Source organism: Sus scrofa, chromosome 3 (assembly GCF_054392235.1).
Source record: "Sus scrofa isolate SSC_HxYL_T2T_F1_AM1 chromosome 3, Sscrofa_HxYL_maternal_Yorkshire_Landrace_v2.0, whole genome shotgun sequence".
Lineage (NCBI taxonomy): Eukaryota > Metazoa > Chordata > Mammalia > Artiodactyla > Suidae > Sus > Sus scrofa.
Genome location: NC_139385.1, coordinates 28706987 through 28723935, shown reverse-complemented (window position 1 = coordinate 28723935; position 16949 = coordinate 28706987).

The window sequence follows — 16949 nt, the reverse complement described above, 5'->3', positions numbered from 1 at the left end:
CTTGTGGCTCAACAGTAACAAACCCGACTAGTATCTATGAGGACAAGGGTTCGATCCCTGGCCTCGCTCAGTGGGGTAAAGGATCCAGCATTGCCGTGGCTGCGGTGTAGGTTGCAGACCCGGCTTGGATCTGGTGTTGCTGTGGCTGTGGCATAGGCAGGTGGCTACAGCTCTGATTCATCCCCTAGCCTGGGAACCTCCATATGCCACGGGTGTGGCCCTAAAATAAAAATATTTAGACATGGAGAGATAAGGATGGCAAGAGGAGATCAAATAATAAGAGCTAAACAAAATTTTTTAAGTAGGTTAAAAAAAAAAGTAGTTGCTGAGGGGAGAGCAGGAGCAAGTAGAGAGCTCCGGGGGTACAGGGTCTCCTGTGGGGGTCCTGAAAACGCTTTGGAACTAGGCAGAGGTGAATGTACTGTCACCAAACTGTACACTTTATTTTTATGTATTTATTTTTTTTGGCCACACCTGCAGCATATGGAAGTTCCAGGCCAGGGATTGAACCTGTGCCTCTGCAGCGACCAGAGTTGCTATGGTCAGCTCTTTCCCCCACGGCACCACAGCAGGAACTCCCAAACTGTACACTTTAAAATGATGCATTCTGTTATGTGAATTTTAGCTTAAGGTAAAAAATTCAAAAAAAAATAAAGGTATTTGAATTAAAAGAGTAAATTGACTTAGAAATGGGAAGTGAACCTGTAAAGAATAGCAAGATGCTGGAGTGCCCGTCGTGGCTCAGTGGTTAACGAATCCAACTAGGAACCACGAGGTTGCAGGTTTGATCCCTGGCCTTGCTCAGTGGGTTGAGGATCCGGCGTTGTTATGAGCTGTGGTGTGGGTTGCAGAGTCGGCTAGGATCCCACATTGCTGTGGCTCTGGTGCAGGCTGGTGGCTGTGGCTCCGATTTGGACCCCTAGCCTGGGAATCACCATGTGCCGCAGGAGCGGCCCTAGAAAAGGCAAAAAGACGAAAAAAAAAAAAAAAAAAAAAAAAGGAATAGCAAGATGCACTGACCCCAGAGGTCAGGATAAGAGAAATTTCAGGGGTGGGGGGCAATGGGAATGGAGGTGGTCAGAGGTCCATGGAGCCTGGGAAGACCTGTCTGGCAGTGATCTGTTTCTCATGTTCAGTGGAATGCCAGCCTTGGTGTTTGCTCTCCTGTTTTGTTTCGTTTTTTTAATTTTTTTAATCATTTATTTATATATAGATTTTTTTCTACTGTACAGCATGGTGACCCAGTTATACATACATGTATACATTCTTTTTTCTCACATTATGTGTTCCATCATAAGTGACTAGACAGAGTTCCCAGTGCTACATATATATACGCAATGGAATACTACTCAGCCATAAAAAAGAACAAAATAATGCCACTTGCAGCACCATGGATGGAACTAGAGACTCTCATCCTGAGTGAAGTAAGTCAGAAAGAGAAAGACAAATACCATATGATATCACTTACATCTGGAATCTAATATACGGCACAAAGGAACCTTTCCACAGAAAAGAAAATCATGGACTTGGAGAATAGACTTGTGGTTTCCTATTTATTTGTTTGTTTGTTTTTGGGTTTTGTTTTGTCTTTTAAGGGCTGAATCCATGCATGTGGAAGTTCCCAGGCTAGGGGTCAAATCAGAGCTACAGCTGCCAGCCTACACCACAGCCACGGCAATGCAGAATCCTCAACCCACTGAGTGGGACCAGGAATTGAACCTGCCTCCTCATGGATACGGGTCAGGTTCGTTACCACTGTGCCACAATCAGAACTCTGCTCTCCTGTTTCTAAAAACCACGGTTTTCTATGAACACCCCCACAGTGCATGATTTGGCACAATTTTTAAAAATCTCAGAAAACAAAGAGAATGTTGACTGGGCGGAAACATAGGTATTGCATGGACGTTAGCAGTATCCTGAAAGCAACGTGGTGTTCAGGAAATGGCCTCAAGGGCCACATATCTCTCTGCTTCGGTCCTCTCCCTCCTCCACAGAGGCAGCCCCAGGGCTGGACGGTGAGGCAACCCCCTAGGGCGGGTGCCCTGGGAAGATCACCAGCAGGCCCAGCTCTGGCCCACATAGCAGCCACCACCTCCCAGCAAGCCGAGAAACTCTTCGAGCTCCTTCTTTCCATGGGCAGGATCAGCCAGGGCGGAGAAAGGGCCTATATATTTGCAGGATCCCTGAGACATGGGTTCTAATTGCAGACTGCAGACTAAAGGCGCCTCATTGTGCCCCGATGGAGCTGGAAGGAGCAGGAGGAGGAGGTGGGGCAGAGCTGATTGTTTATAATCTCCTTCTCTTCCTCCAGGAACATTCCTGGAGCAATCTTCCCATTTGCGTCTGCTCACATCTCTGGCCAGATGTGTAGGTGTTTGTTTGACCAACCAAGTATACTTGGGAAATGGACAGTTGTCTTTTGTTCTTTTTTTTCCTTTTTTCTTATTTTATTTTATTTTATTATTTCATTTCATTTCATTTCATTTCATTTCATTTCATTTTATTTTGTTTTGTTTTGTTTTTTGTCTTTTTAGGGCCATACCTGCAGCATATGGAGGTTCCCAGGCTAGGGGATGAATCAGAGCTGTAGCCACCTGCCTGTGCCACAGCCACAGCCATGCTGAATCCGAGCCGCATCTGCGACCTACACCACAGCTCACAGCGATGCCAGATCCTTAACCCACTGTGCGAGGCCAGGGATTGAACCTGCCTCCTCATGGATGCTAGTCAGATTCATTTCCGCTGAGCCGATACAAGAACTCCGTCTGTTGTTCCTTTTAATTAACATTATTAAAAACACAAATTTGTATTCATATGAAAGTAATAATTATTGTGTTAAGAATCTTATCACAAGGACCGAAAAGCTAACTCACATTGAATTAAGGAAAATTTGACTCACATAACGGGAAATGTGTCTCTGAGCTTCAGGTATGGTTGGATCCAGGAACTTGCAGTGATGACGTCAGTACTCTCACGTCCTACGTCTCCTCTATGTTTTCCTTCATGTTAGCTCCATTTTCAGACACATTCCTTGTGCAGAGTGGAAGCCCCAGGCATGTGTCCCAAACTCTCACACCCCCAAAAGGTAGAGAGCTTCTTCTTTACAATTATTCCAACAAAACCAAAATTATTTAATGGTCTTGCATTGGACATAGTTGAGTTTAGGGTTTTTTCTTGAACCAATCCCTGTGGCCAAAGAGATGAAACACTGAGATTGCCCAGGCCTGGCTTATGTACTTATTTCTGTATTAGGGGAGCAGCCTCCCCACCAAAAAAAACCCCCCAAAAAACAAAAAACAAAAACTACAGTGAAAGAGAGTAGGGTAAGGGGTAATTGTTCAAGAACCACAAGAGCTGCTGCGCCAAGAAGGAAGAATGGTCAACACAATCGATAGAAACCCACTATGTGGAAGTTCCTGCATGGTACAGGGGTTAAGTATTGACTTCAGCAGCTCAGGTCCCTGCAGATGGGTGGGTTCCATCCCTGGCCCGGGGCAGTAGGTTAAGGATTTGTTATTGCTGCAGCGGATTCAATCCCTGGCCCAGGAATTTCTATATGCCGAAGGTGCGGCCACAAAAGAAAAGAAATTAAATTTTAAAGTTTTTTTTTAATTAAAAAAAGGAGGAGTTCCCGTTGTGGCTCAGTGGTTAACAAATCTGACTAGGAACCATGAGGTTGCAGGTTTGATTCCTGGCCTCGCTCAGTGGGTTGAGGATCTGGCATTGCTATGAGCTGTGGTGTAGGTCGCAGAGAGGCTCAGATCCCGAGTTGCTGTGGCTCTGGCATAAGCTGGTGGCTACAGGTCTGATTCACCCCCAGCCTGGGAACCTCCACATGCCATGGGAGCGGCCCTAGAAATGGCAAAAAGACAAAAAAAAAAAAAAAAGGAAAAAACCCCACTACATATTGTAGATCATTGGAAAGCACAGAGAAGAGTATAGAGACCAGTCGTTATTCCACCAGGAGAGTCTTCCTTGACAGATCTTCTGGATTATTTTTTCATGCAGAAGGGAACGTAGTCAAGGGCAGAGGGTTCCCGAGCCAGTAACATGACAGTGACACAAACAAGAACATGAGAAAGAGAAGAACACCAAAGAGGGTTTGGCGAGAGAGTGAGGCTGGCTATCCGTGGTTTCCTGACAGTCTCCAACAGCCTGTTGGTCCCCAGGTCCCCACCAAGCTCAGAGCAAATTTCTGCCTCCTCCATCATCTCCGCTCACCCATCCATCCATTGTCAACTCATTCATTCATCCATGTATTCCCAGATCCAGCTAGCCATCATATCACACACGTATCCATTAATATTTTTTTTCTTTTTTGGTCTTTTCTTTTTTCTTTAGGGCTGCACCCACCGCATATGGAGGTTCCCAGGCTAGGGGTCCAATCAGAGCTGTAGCTTCTGGTCTACACCGCAGCCACAGCAATGTCAGATCTGAGCCGCATCTTCGACTACACTGCAGCTCATGGCAATGCCAGATCCTCGAGCCATTGAGCAAGGCCAGGGATCAAACCCATGTCCTCACAGATACTAGTCAGGTTTGTTACCACTGAGCCACAACAGGAACACCCATTATTTATCTTTTATGCTCCTGGGACCTGGTTCAAATCCAAGCCCCAACTTTTTTTTTTTTTTGCCTTTTCTAGGGCCACTCCCTCGGCATATTGAGGTTCCCAGGATAGGGGTCTAATCGGAGCTGTAGCTGCTGGCCTACACCACAGCCACAGCCACTCGGGATCCAAGCCCCGTCTGCAACTTACACCACAGCTCACGGCAACGCCGGATCCTTAACCCACTGAGCAAGGCCAGGGATCGAACTCGCAACCTCATGGTTCCTAGTCGGATTCATTAACCACTGAGCCACGACGGGAACTCTGCCCCAACAGTTTTTAGAGGTGTGACTGTAGGCCAGTTACTTAACCAATTTGTGCCTCAGTTTCCACATCTGTAAATGGGGACTAGTAACAGTTTCTACTGCACAAGAATGATGTGGAGGATAAAATGAGATAAGGCAGATACTAAGTGCTTGGCTGGGGGCCTGGCTCACAAAAGATCCTCATCAGAGTTTCCCACTGTTGGTTTTTTCTTTTTGTTTTATAACATTAAGTATTGACTACAACCAGACCCTAGCCAGGCCGCCTATGGGTAATTGATGGAGCTCAGCTTGGATAAGCACTGCCAAGTACAGCTTCCCCCTGTTTGCTGCCTTGAGGCAGATTCTGGCTACTAAGAGCTGTGAGGACACAAGGAATGGAGAAGAATGTACAGAAGATGTATTAAACCCCAAACTTCTTGATGGTTTAGGGGGAGCTTTTACAGGCAGAATTTGGGGTGAGCCCACACCCCGGCTTCTTGATCCAATTCAATGCTCCGGACCCCTTCAGCCTCCCCTAGATTCCCAGCTTATCAACACACTTTTTTTTTTTTTTGGTCTTTTTGCTTTTTCTAGGGCCGCTCCTGTGGCATATGGAGGTTCCCAGGCTAGGGGTCCAATTAGAGCTGTAGCTGCCAGCCTACACCAGAGCCACAGCAACGCAGGATCCAAGCCACGTCTGCAACCTACACCACAGCTCACGGCAATGCCAGATCCTTAACCCACTGAGCAAGGCCAGGGATCGAACCAGCAACCTCATAGTTCCTAGCTGGATTCGTTCACCACTCTGCCACGACGGGAACTCCTCAACCCTCTTCTTTATCTTCCTTCCATCCTAGACCCCATGTTCACACATCGCCACCACCATTTTCCACTGTCACCCTCACAACCCTGCTCAGTCTACATGGGAGTTCTCTCTTCCTACTAGTGGACCCACCAGAGGGGACAGTTGTACACGTTTATGACAACAGTGGCTATCCAGCCTGCTAAGCACTTCTCAAACTTTGATGTGCATGTGATTCACTCGGGGATCAACTTTAAAATGCTGATTTCTCAGGTCCAGAGTGAGGTGCGCACTTTTAACCAGCTCCCAGGTGGAGCTGACACTACTGGAGCCACTTGGCACCCACTTGGAGCAGCCAGAGCTTAGCAATCCTTTCCTTCAATGTCTCTCCCACGTCTCACCAGGGAAGAACCACCTGGGGGCACTTGTCCAAGTCTTCCCTGGTCTGGGTTGGAAGCCCGGGGACTCTGATGTTAAAACTTTCCAGGTGATACTTATCTCCCCGATGCTTGGGAAATTCAGCCGGGGCACGGTCACTGGGTGGCGTGACGCACTTTGGCTGCCAGACCGTCTTTGTCATCCACAAGCGCCACGCTTTCCCCATCCCCGTCACCTTCAGCAGGTGAGCTGGCCACTATCTCCCCGCTAAACCCACCTCCCCCAGGTGGGTTGGTGTAAATTCTCCTGCCAAGAAATCTTAGTTACATGCCCTCTTGTTTCTGTTCCTTTCCTTCTACCATGGCCCAACCCACCTGCCTTTCTCAGCTACCTTGTTCAATTACAGCTCCTGATCCGCTGGGTCCCCCCCACCTGCCTGTGGCAACTCTTCTGTCGTAAATCCTGCTCTACTGATCTTCTTCCTTTCACCACTGAGCTTTGTTTTTTGGTCTTGTCTGTCAATATTCTACAATGCTATTATATAAAAAGTGATATTTTTAGGTCAGCAAACTTTTTTTTTTTTTTTTTTTTTGCTTTTCAGGGCTGCACTTCTGGCATAGGGAAGCTCCCAGGCTAGGAGTCAAATTGGAGCTACAGCTGCCGGCCTACATCACAGCCACAGCAATGCGGGATCCGAGCTGCATCTGTGACCTACACCACAGCTCACGGCAACCCTGGATCCTTAACCCACTGAGCAAGGCCAGGGATGGAACCTGGGTCCTCGTGGGTACTAGTTGGGTTCATTACAGCTGAGCCACCACGGGAACTTCAGTAAACTTGTTTTTAAACTTTTAAAAAGCTTGCTTTATTTTCAAATCATTTTAAATTTACAAGTGAGCCACAAAAAAAGTCAAGAGAGTTGTTGCCTTCATCCAGCTTCCACCAATGTTAACATCTTAAAGAACCATGACACATGGGTCAAAACTAGGAAATTGATGTAGGTACAATACTTTAAGCTAAAACATAAACTGTATTTTATTTCACCAGATTTTCCACTAATGTGTATATTTTTAATTATACGAGGCCTACAACTCATCATTCTTTTAAAAATTAGAAAGTGGAGGTTCCCGTCGTGGCTCAGTGGTTAATGAATCCGACTAGGAACCAGAAGGTTGTGGGTTCGATCCCCGGCCTTGCTCAGTGGGTTGAGGATCCGGCATTGCTATGAGCTGTGGTGTGGGTCACAGATATGGCTCGGATCCCACGTTACTGTTGGCTCTGGCATAGGCTGGCGGCTACAGCTCCAATGAGACCCCTGGCCTGGGAACTTCCATATGCTGAGGGAGTGGCCCAAGAAATGGCAAAAAGACAATAAACAAATAAATAAAATAAAAATTAGAAAGTAGAGTATAAAAAGAGAAAAAATTCACAGTCACCAAAACCACCACCCAGACACAATTGCAGTTAATATTTTGTTGTTCTCCTGTGATGCTTTACTCATAGAAATCCATTTTTTAAAATAAAGCTACATTCACCCTGACCTGCAATGTGCTTTTCTCACCAGACACTATATTGTAATGGCCTTTCACATTTAGTCATTGTAGGTCCAGCTCATAATTTTTATTTTATTAACATTTTTATTTTAATTTTTCTGCAGGCAATACCGCCACATGGGTCCAAATTCAAACGGTAGAAGAGTATTTTGCAAAAATATGACTCTCCTGCAACTAGAGAGTCTCATACTAAAGGAAGTCAGAAAGAGCAAAATAAATACCATATGATATTACTTCTATGCGGAATCTAAAATCAGGCACAAATGAACCTATCTACAGAACAGAAACAGACTCACAGACAGAGAGGAGAGATGTGTGGTTGCCAGGGGCAGGGGGCATGGAGTGGGAGTGGAGGTTAGTAGCTAAAAACTATTCTATTCAGATTGGATAAATAATGAGGTCCTGCTGTATAGCACAGGGAACTGTATCCAATCTCCTGGAATTTACCAGGATGGAAAAGAGTGTAAAAAGAATATGTATTTTATGTATGTATATTTGTATATATATGGAGAACGTATTATATATATTTGTATAAGTGAGTCACTTTGCTATACAGCAGAAATTGGCACAACATCGTAAAACAACTATACTTTAACGAAAAAGTTTTTTTATGGCATGCCCATTGTGGCTCAGAGGGTTAAGGACCCAACAGAGTCTCTGTGAGGATGCAGGTTTGATTCCTGGCCCCGCTCAGTAGGTTAAGGATCCGACATTGCCACAAGCTGTCGCATAGGTCGAAGATGCATCCCAGATCCAGTGTTGCCGTGGCTGTGGCATAGGCCTTAGCTTCAGCTCCCATTGGACCCCTAGCCCAGGAACTTCCATATGCCAAGCTGTGGCCATGAAAAGAAAAGGAAAGAAAAGAAAAAAGAAAAAAATTGTTTTAAATAACAACAACAAATACATACATTTGTGTATATAGGCCATCCCCATTTCCTGCTCACCCAATTCTTTCCTCTCCAAATTATTATTATTATTTTTTGGGTCTTTTTTGTCTTTTTAGGGCCGCACCTGAAGCATATGGAGGTTCCCAGGCTAGGGGTCCAATCAGAGCTGTTGCCACCGGCCTATGCCAGAGCCACCGCCACGCCAGATCCAAGCCACATCTGTGACCCACACCACAGCTCACGGCAACACCGGATCCTTAACCCACTGAGCGAGGCCAGGGATTGAACCCGCAACCTCATGGTTACTTGTCAGATTTGTTTCCGTTGCACCACGACGGGAACTCCCCAAATTATTAGGTCGATCAAAAGATATCAAAGGCTGAAAGCAAATTCTGGAGTTAATCAACCATTAATGTCAATCCCCTATTATTGGTGAGCTAGGTTGTTTCCACTGGCTTCCATTATCAATGATACTTTGATTGAAGAATGTCATGCCTCCTCCTTTGTCCATTTCCTTAGGACAAATTGCCGGTGGAGTGGCTAGGTCAAGGAGTTGACACCTGTTGGGGAGAGCGTAGAGGGCCTTTGGATTTCAATTGCTCTCTACAAAGATTATACACCACTTCCTTCACCCAGGCTATCAGACGCTACCGTAGTGACGTTTCCATCTGTATCTCTTTTGTTACCAGAAAAGTGGGGTCATGTTTATACGGCATCTACATGCAGATGAATTTCTTGGAAGATGTCTTCAGATGCCTACTTCCACTTTTTCCCTCCCCATTAACTCCTGACAGTCTGGGCGTCCAACTTCGTCTCTGCCCCACCAAGATTTTCTTGCAAACCTGGCATATAAGCATCCGATCAAATGAGCTTTCCCCATCCTCATCCTATTTAATTTCCCTCGGTCACTGAACATTATAGATGAAGTCATCCTGCCAAAAAAAATTTGGCGGAGGGGTGGTTATTAGAGTGAGTCTGTCTCCTTTTAAATACAGCTTTGTTTGTATTTACAGCTTTATGTATCTAATTTGAGTTTTGACAAACATATACAGTCTTGCAACCACCACCACAATCATAACACAGAATGCTTCCATTCCTTCAGAAAGTTCCCTTGTGCCTTTGTAGTCAATTCCAGCTCATCCCCAGTCCCTGGCAACCACTAATCTGCTTTTCATTACTATAGTTTTGCTTTTCCTTGAATTTTATTTTTAAGTGGACTCATACAGTATTGGGGGGTTTGTGTCTGGTTTCTTCACTTAGCATAATGCCTATAAGATTCATCCATGCCGTTGCAAGTATATGTAGCTCATTCTTTTTTTTTTTTTTTTTTTTTTTGGCTTTTTTTTTAAGGGCCGCACCCACGGCATATGGAGGTTCCCAGGCTAGGGGTCGAATCAGAGCTACAGCTCCTGGCCTACACCACAGTCACAGCAACTCAGGATCCGAGCCGCATCTGTGACCTACATCATAGCTCACGGCAATGCCGGATCCTTAACCCACTGAGTGAGGCCAGGGATCGAACCCGCAACTTCATGGTTCCTAGTCGGATTCATTTCCACTGAGCCACAACAGGAACTCCAGTTCATTCTTTTTTACTCCGTTGTACGGATAGGCCACAGTTTGTTGATCCATTGTCAAGCTGATGGACTTTGGGAGTCTCTATTTCAGGGCTCTTTTGAATAAAATTGCTAGGAACACTCAAGGACAAGTCTCTTTGGAAATATAAATTGTCGTATTTCTTTGATAAATCCCTTAAAGTAGAATTCTGAGTCACTGCGTAGGTGTATGTTTATAAGAAACTGCCCATCCGTTTTCCATAGCTGTATCATTTTACATTCCCACCAGCAGCATTTGAAAGTTTCAGCGGCTACACATCTTCACCAACACAAGGTGATTCACAGCCCCACTGTGATTGGGTCAGAGCTGGACATGTGACCCAGGCAGGACCAATCAGAATCCCTTGGTGAGTTTGATGTCTGCAAGCTGGGGAAAGATCTCATCTTCTTTGACATGAATGAGCTGTCAAAAAAATATGGGCTTGGGGTGGTGAACTTGGTATCGTTCGTCTTTATAATTCCGGCTATATGACTAGGTTTGAATTGATATCTCACTGTGGGTTTTTTGTTTTTGTTGTTTTGTCTTTTTAGGGCCACATCTGCAGCATATGGAGGTTCCCAGGCTAGGGAACTAATCGGAGCTACAGCTGCCAGCCTACACCACAGCCACAGCAATGCCATATCCGAGCTGCATCTGCAACCTGCATCACAGCTCACAGCACCGTCAGATCCTCAACCCACTGAGCGAGGCCAGGAATTGAACCCTCAACCTCATGGTTCCTAGTCGGATTTGTTTCCACTGCACCACGATGGGAACTCACTCACTGTGGTTTAAACGGCATTTCCCTAACACCAATGAGTTGTGTATCTTTTCCACGTGTTTATTTGCTACTCATCTATCTTCTTTGCTACTCATATATTTGCTACTCATATATCTTCTTTGTTTAAAGTTTTTAGTTAAACAAAAATGAGGATCACACATGCAGCAATTCAAAAAGTACCAGAGGGGGAAGTAAATCTCCTCCAAATGCTGATAAACTTGTGAAGGTGGCAGATGAGGAAAACAAAACACAGGTAGCTTTCCCTGGCTACATAGCGACACAGTGGTGGGCCAGGGAGTTAAACCAAGGTAATCTGGCTTATCCACCAGATTTATCCACTTTACACAAATGAGAGCACCTCCTGATCTATTCTGCCTCCGATCTTTTTCACTTCGCTTATCTTAGATATTGCTCCAAAATAGGACTTAATCTCCTCCCGTATTTGTTTTGCGAACCCCATATATCCCACTGAAATTATATGCCATTATTTATTTGGCAAGTCCTTTATGGATGGATGTTTAGGTTCTTTGCAACCTTTGGCTACAACAAATAATGCTGCAGTGAGTATCTTTGTACAAATCTCTCTGTACCCATATACAAGCATATCTGTCCAGTGGATTCCTAGAAATGGAATTCCCAGGCCAAAAGGGATTACTGTTTTGGAGGGCCTTCTTCCCCACATCCTCTCCAACATTGGGTTAAAATTTCCTTTCTTTCCAATCTGGTAGATTTTTGTTAATGCTGCCTCTTCATTGTTTTATTGTGCATGTCTTCATTAAGAATGAGGTGGAGTGTATTTTCGTGTCTTTAAAATTCAGCTGCCTTTCCTGTGAATTAAAATTCTCCTCGGAGTTCCCACTGCAGCTCAGCAGGTTAATGTCCATAAGGATGAGGGTGTGATCCCTGGCCTCACTCGGTGGGTTAAGGATCCAGCATTGCTGCAAGCTTTTGTACCTTCCAAACACCTCAAAAGCCTCTATGGTCAAAACTAGACCTGTTCTCTATGTTCTGTGAGTCTGCTTCTGTTTTGTACATAGGTTCATTTGTGCCATATTTGGGGGGAGAAGGGAAGGAGTGGGGTGGATGGGGAATTTGGGGTTGGTAGATGCAAATGATGACATTGAGAATGGATAAGCCATGAGGTCCTACTGTACAGCACAGGGAACTATATCTAGTCTCTTGGGATAGAACAGGATGGAAGATAATATAAGAAAGGGAACGTGTGTATATGGATGACGGGGTCACTTTGCTGTCCAGCAGAAATTGGCACAACACTATGAATCAACAATCCTCCAAAAATGATAAATAAAACTGGACTTGGTCTTCTCTCCCCAGATCTGTTCACCTTCCCCAAATGTCTACTAGTGGCACCTCCGTCTATGCAGTCCGTCAGGTGAAAACACTTGGAGGTCATTCCACCTTCACTCTCAGATCCAGCAGTCACCACACCCTCAATGTTGGGCAGGCTTAGGAAGAGAGTCCCTGGAGTTCCCATTGTGGCTCACTGGTAACAAACCCGACTGGTATCCATGAGGACACGGGTTCGATCCCTGGCTCTGCTCAGTGGGTTAAGGATCTGGCATTGCCGTACACTGTGGTGTAGGTCGCAGACACAGCTTGGATCTTGCATTGCTGTGGCTGTGCTGTAGGCCGGCAGCTGCAGCTCTGATTCAGCCCCTCATCTGGGACCCTCCATATGTTGTGGGTGTGGCCCTAAAAAGACAAAAGAAAAACAAAAAAAAGAGAGAGAGAGTCGTTCCCATACATTGGACCAGAGCCATACGCAGACATCAAAATTGTGATAACATAAGGCTTCGTCTACGGTTCTCTCAAACTGCTCTTTGGCCTACATTCTTTGCCACTTGATCCCATGATAACTCTTTTATTGCTAAATCTAGCTGTTTTTGAAGTAACTCCTTTTATCTTTGGATTTTTTTTTTCCCTGTGGTGAGGGATGGTGAGTGAGTGACTTTTCTCAAGGCAGCCTTAGGCCTCATTTACAGATGCAGCCTGTCAGGGAAGACCCAGCTGCTCTGCCCTATATCCCAGCCCCAGGAAAGTCTGGGTAAGCACGGGTCCACGCAGGGGCTTTTCAGTTGCTACTGGCTGATTATAACTGGAGCTCGAAGAGAGAGGGAAGGAGCTACCTCCAAATGGGGATGCATGTTTGGCTCCTCCTCTTCCCCCAGATGTGCTGAAAATACAAAAAGCAAGCTTAGATAACAATAACCATAAAAAAATTATATTTACATGTTAATTAAATTTACCATGGTGATTATTTCACCATATATACAGATATCAAATCATTGTGCTGTAGACCTGAAAATGTTATATGTCAATTATACCTCAACAAACAAATTTTAAACTTTAAATTAAAAAAAAAACAATAACTGTTAAGACTGATGAAACTTACTATCAGTCAAGATCCTAGCCCACTGTGTTACACATGTGATCTCATTGAATGCTTTCATTGGTGAGATCCTGTTGCAGCTCAGGGGTAACAAACCTGACTAGTATCCATGAGGACGTGGGTTCAATCCCTGTCCTCACTCACTGGGTTGGGATCTGGCGCTGCCGTGAGCTGTGGTGTATGTAGGTCACAGACGCGGCTTGGATCTCGTGTTGCTGAGGCTGTGGTGCAGGCCAGCACCTGGAGCTCTGATTCAACTCCTGGCCTGGGAACCTCCATATGCCTTGGGTGCAGCCCTAAAAAGAAAAAGAAAAAGAAAAAGAAAAAACCTTTGCAATGGCCTACAAAATGAGTACTAGTCGTATTCCCATTTTACAGAAATGAGAACTGAAGTAAATTTCTGGTGTTCCCATCATGGCGCAGTGGAAATGAATCCGACTAGGAACCATGAGGTTGCAGGTTCGATCCCTGGCCTCGCTCAGTGGGTTGAGGATCTGGCATTACCGTGAGCTATGGTGTAGGTCACAGACGTGGCACAGATCCCTCTTTGCCATAGCTGTGGTGTAGGCCGGCAGCTGTAGCTCCAATTGGACCCCTAGCCTGGGAACCTCCATATGCCACAGGTGCAGCCCTCAAAAAGACAAAAAGACAAAATTTCTTTGACTGCAAAGACCATGGGCTTAAAGGCTTCACCACATAGGGGTTCATTGGTGCAGAACTCTGGCCGTGGAGAAATCAGCCACAGACATACTGAAATGGCTTAACCCGGCCCTGAAGGGTCTGCCTAGGTCCCAGCCCCGGCTGGCTCCGCACCTGAGCCTCCCAGGACAAATTCCTGTTGGCAGAAGCTTCCCGCAGCAGGCTGACCTGGGGGCACCAGACCCAGTTAGGAGAGCCCAGTCCCCTTTACCCTGGGACTTCTTTTGCTCCCTGGAGCTGTGACAAAGCCCCACCCATCAGGGTTCCAACATCCTTTCCCATCACCCGCCACCATCTCAGGCCTGGTTCCTTGAATTCTTTCAGTGAATATTAAATAATTTGTGACAGGCGCTGAGCAGGAGACAACAGTGTCTCGCAGTGTGCTGCATATATACTTGGCAATCCATTTTTTTTTTTTTTTTTTTTTTTTTTTTTTGTCTTTCTGTCTTTTAAAGCCTGCACCCGAGGCATATGGGGAGGATCCCAGGCTAGGGGTCGAATCGGAGCTGTAGCCACCGGCCACAGCCACAGCCACAGCAACACGGATCTGAGCTGCGTCTGCAACCTTACACCACAGCTCACGGCAACGCAGGATCCTTAACCCACTGAGCGAGGCCAGGGACCGAACCCGCAACCTCATGGTTCCTAGTCGGATTCATTAACCACTGAGCCATGTCGGGAACTCCCCATAAATATTTTTTTAAATGAATGAATAGTCCCTGCCCAGTGCTCTCTGGACAACAGTCTATAGGGAAAGACTGATTAGTAAACAGAGGCAGAATCTCATTAAGTGCGAGTTTTTTAACAGGTAGAATAGGAGAATTTCTTCTTTCCTTCTTTTTATAATGTATGAAGACAACAGAGCTCTGCACACGTAGTTCAACATGGCTTATCCTCTAGTGTTAAAACAGATTGCTGCTGCTTTTCTGAGCCCTTAAGGGACGGTTGGTATGTGTTCGTTTATTTATTTATTTATTTATTCGTCTTTTTAGGGCTATAACCACAGCATATGGCCATTCTCAGGCTAGGGGTCTAATCGGAGCTACTGCTGCCGGCTTATGCCACAGCCACAGCAACGCCAGATCCGAGCCACCTCCGCAACCTACACAACAGCTCCTGGCAATGCCAGATCCCCAACCCACTGAGAGAGGCCAGGGATCAAACCTGCGTCCTCATGGATCCTAGTTGGGTTCATTACTCCCGAGTCACAAGGGAAACTCCAGAGTAGGAGAATGTCTAAGAGCCCAGGGTGGGGTACCTTGAAGGAACTTCCTAGAACACTTTCTAGAGGAAGTGGGACTTAAGCCGAGGCCTGAGACATGGCTTGGTTAGGGAGGCAAAGGGAGAATGAGAATAAGAGGAAAAACTACTCACAGAAGGAAAATAGGGAAGGGTGCCTCTTCGAGCAAGCCAGAAGCATTAAGGAATGTCTGCAAGATACACTGGGCTTAAACCAGATTGAGGGTGGGGATGGCCAAGCCATGACTCATCCCAAGCAAGAGAAAAGCCTATTCAAGGGGGAGGTGGAAGGGACAAAATGTCCTCACCATCCCTGGCAGGCTCTGAGCACATGGTTGTGGACAACTGTGGACAGCAGGTGGGATGTGTTGGGGGGGTGGAGGAGCAGGTGGGGAGGGGGATGGGGGGATATGGAGGAGGAGGTGGGGGGAGGAGCAAAACTTGATTCTGCTAAAGTATCCACCAAGCGATGTGCTAGATTAAACAGAGTTGCCCCCAAGCAAAGGTGGAGGCCATCAGGAGATGTGCTAAAGCATCCCCCACCAGGAGATGTGCTAAAGCGTCCACCGCCAGGAGATGTGCTAAAGTGTCCACTGCCAGGAGATGTGCTAGATTAAGCAGAGTAGCCTCCAAGCAAATCCTCTTGTGCCTCTGCTCTGGGCTAAAGCTCCCTCCCCATCGTCACATGTTGCTGACTCTTCAACAGGACAAAGTAAATGTACAGTAACTATAAACTTTCCCCTCCTCTCTTTATCTGGACCGAAAATAGTTAAAGAGATTGTTTCATTCATCTGAACACCCAGTGCTGAAGAAATACACACCTCCTTCTGTAAGAAAGAGCAAATAGAGCATAATGGCTGGACGTATACAGAGATCCAGCAGGTCAAATGGATAGTGGTATGAGGAATTAGAGCAAATGCCCCCAATAAATCACTGCGGCATCCCAGAAGGCAAAATTTAAAGGGAAAAGTTGCTAATTTGTAGACTTACCAACCTTAGAGGCTACTGAATTTCTAAAACAATTCTTATTAAGAAAATAATCCTGGTGGAGTTCCCGTTGTGGCTCAGTGGGTTAAGAACCCAACATAGTGTCCGTGAGGATTCAGGTTTGATCCCTGGCCTTGCTCAGTGGGTTAAGGATCTGGCACTACCAAAAGCTGGAGCAGTAGGTCGCAGATGTGACTTGGATCCAGTGTTGCCGCTGCAGCTCCAGCTCCGATTAGACCCCTAGCCCAGGAACTTCCATAGGCTTCGGGTACAGCCAGAAAAAGGAAAAAAATAATCCTGGAACATAAATCTGTTTTGGAGATGGAAACCATATGTATTGAGTTTTAAAAGCCCACGGAGGCGGTGGGGCCTAGGAGATAAGGATTCAGCAATGTCTCTGCCGTGGCTCTGGTTCCATCCCTGGCCTGGGAACTTCTACATGCCACCAGCGCAGCACCCCCCGCCCCCAACCCTCAAAAGGCCACAGGACAGAACAGAAGATTAGATGGTCCATCACATCAAGTCAGCAGATCCAAAGAATACATTGAAAGGTTCTAAAACTGAGAGAGAAAAGATGCGGGAGAAAAAGATAAGCAGATTGGAGAAGAGAGTCAAAGAATAAATATGCATCTAATTGGATCCCCAGAAGAACAGAAAAGAGAAGCATCAAAAGAATAATAAAAGAAATTATCACGGCATAGGGGAACTATGTGAATTCACAAAGTAAAATAATTCCTTGATTATCTGGCAAAAATTAATATTT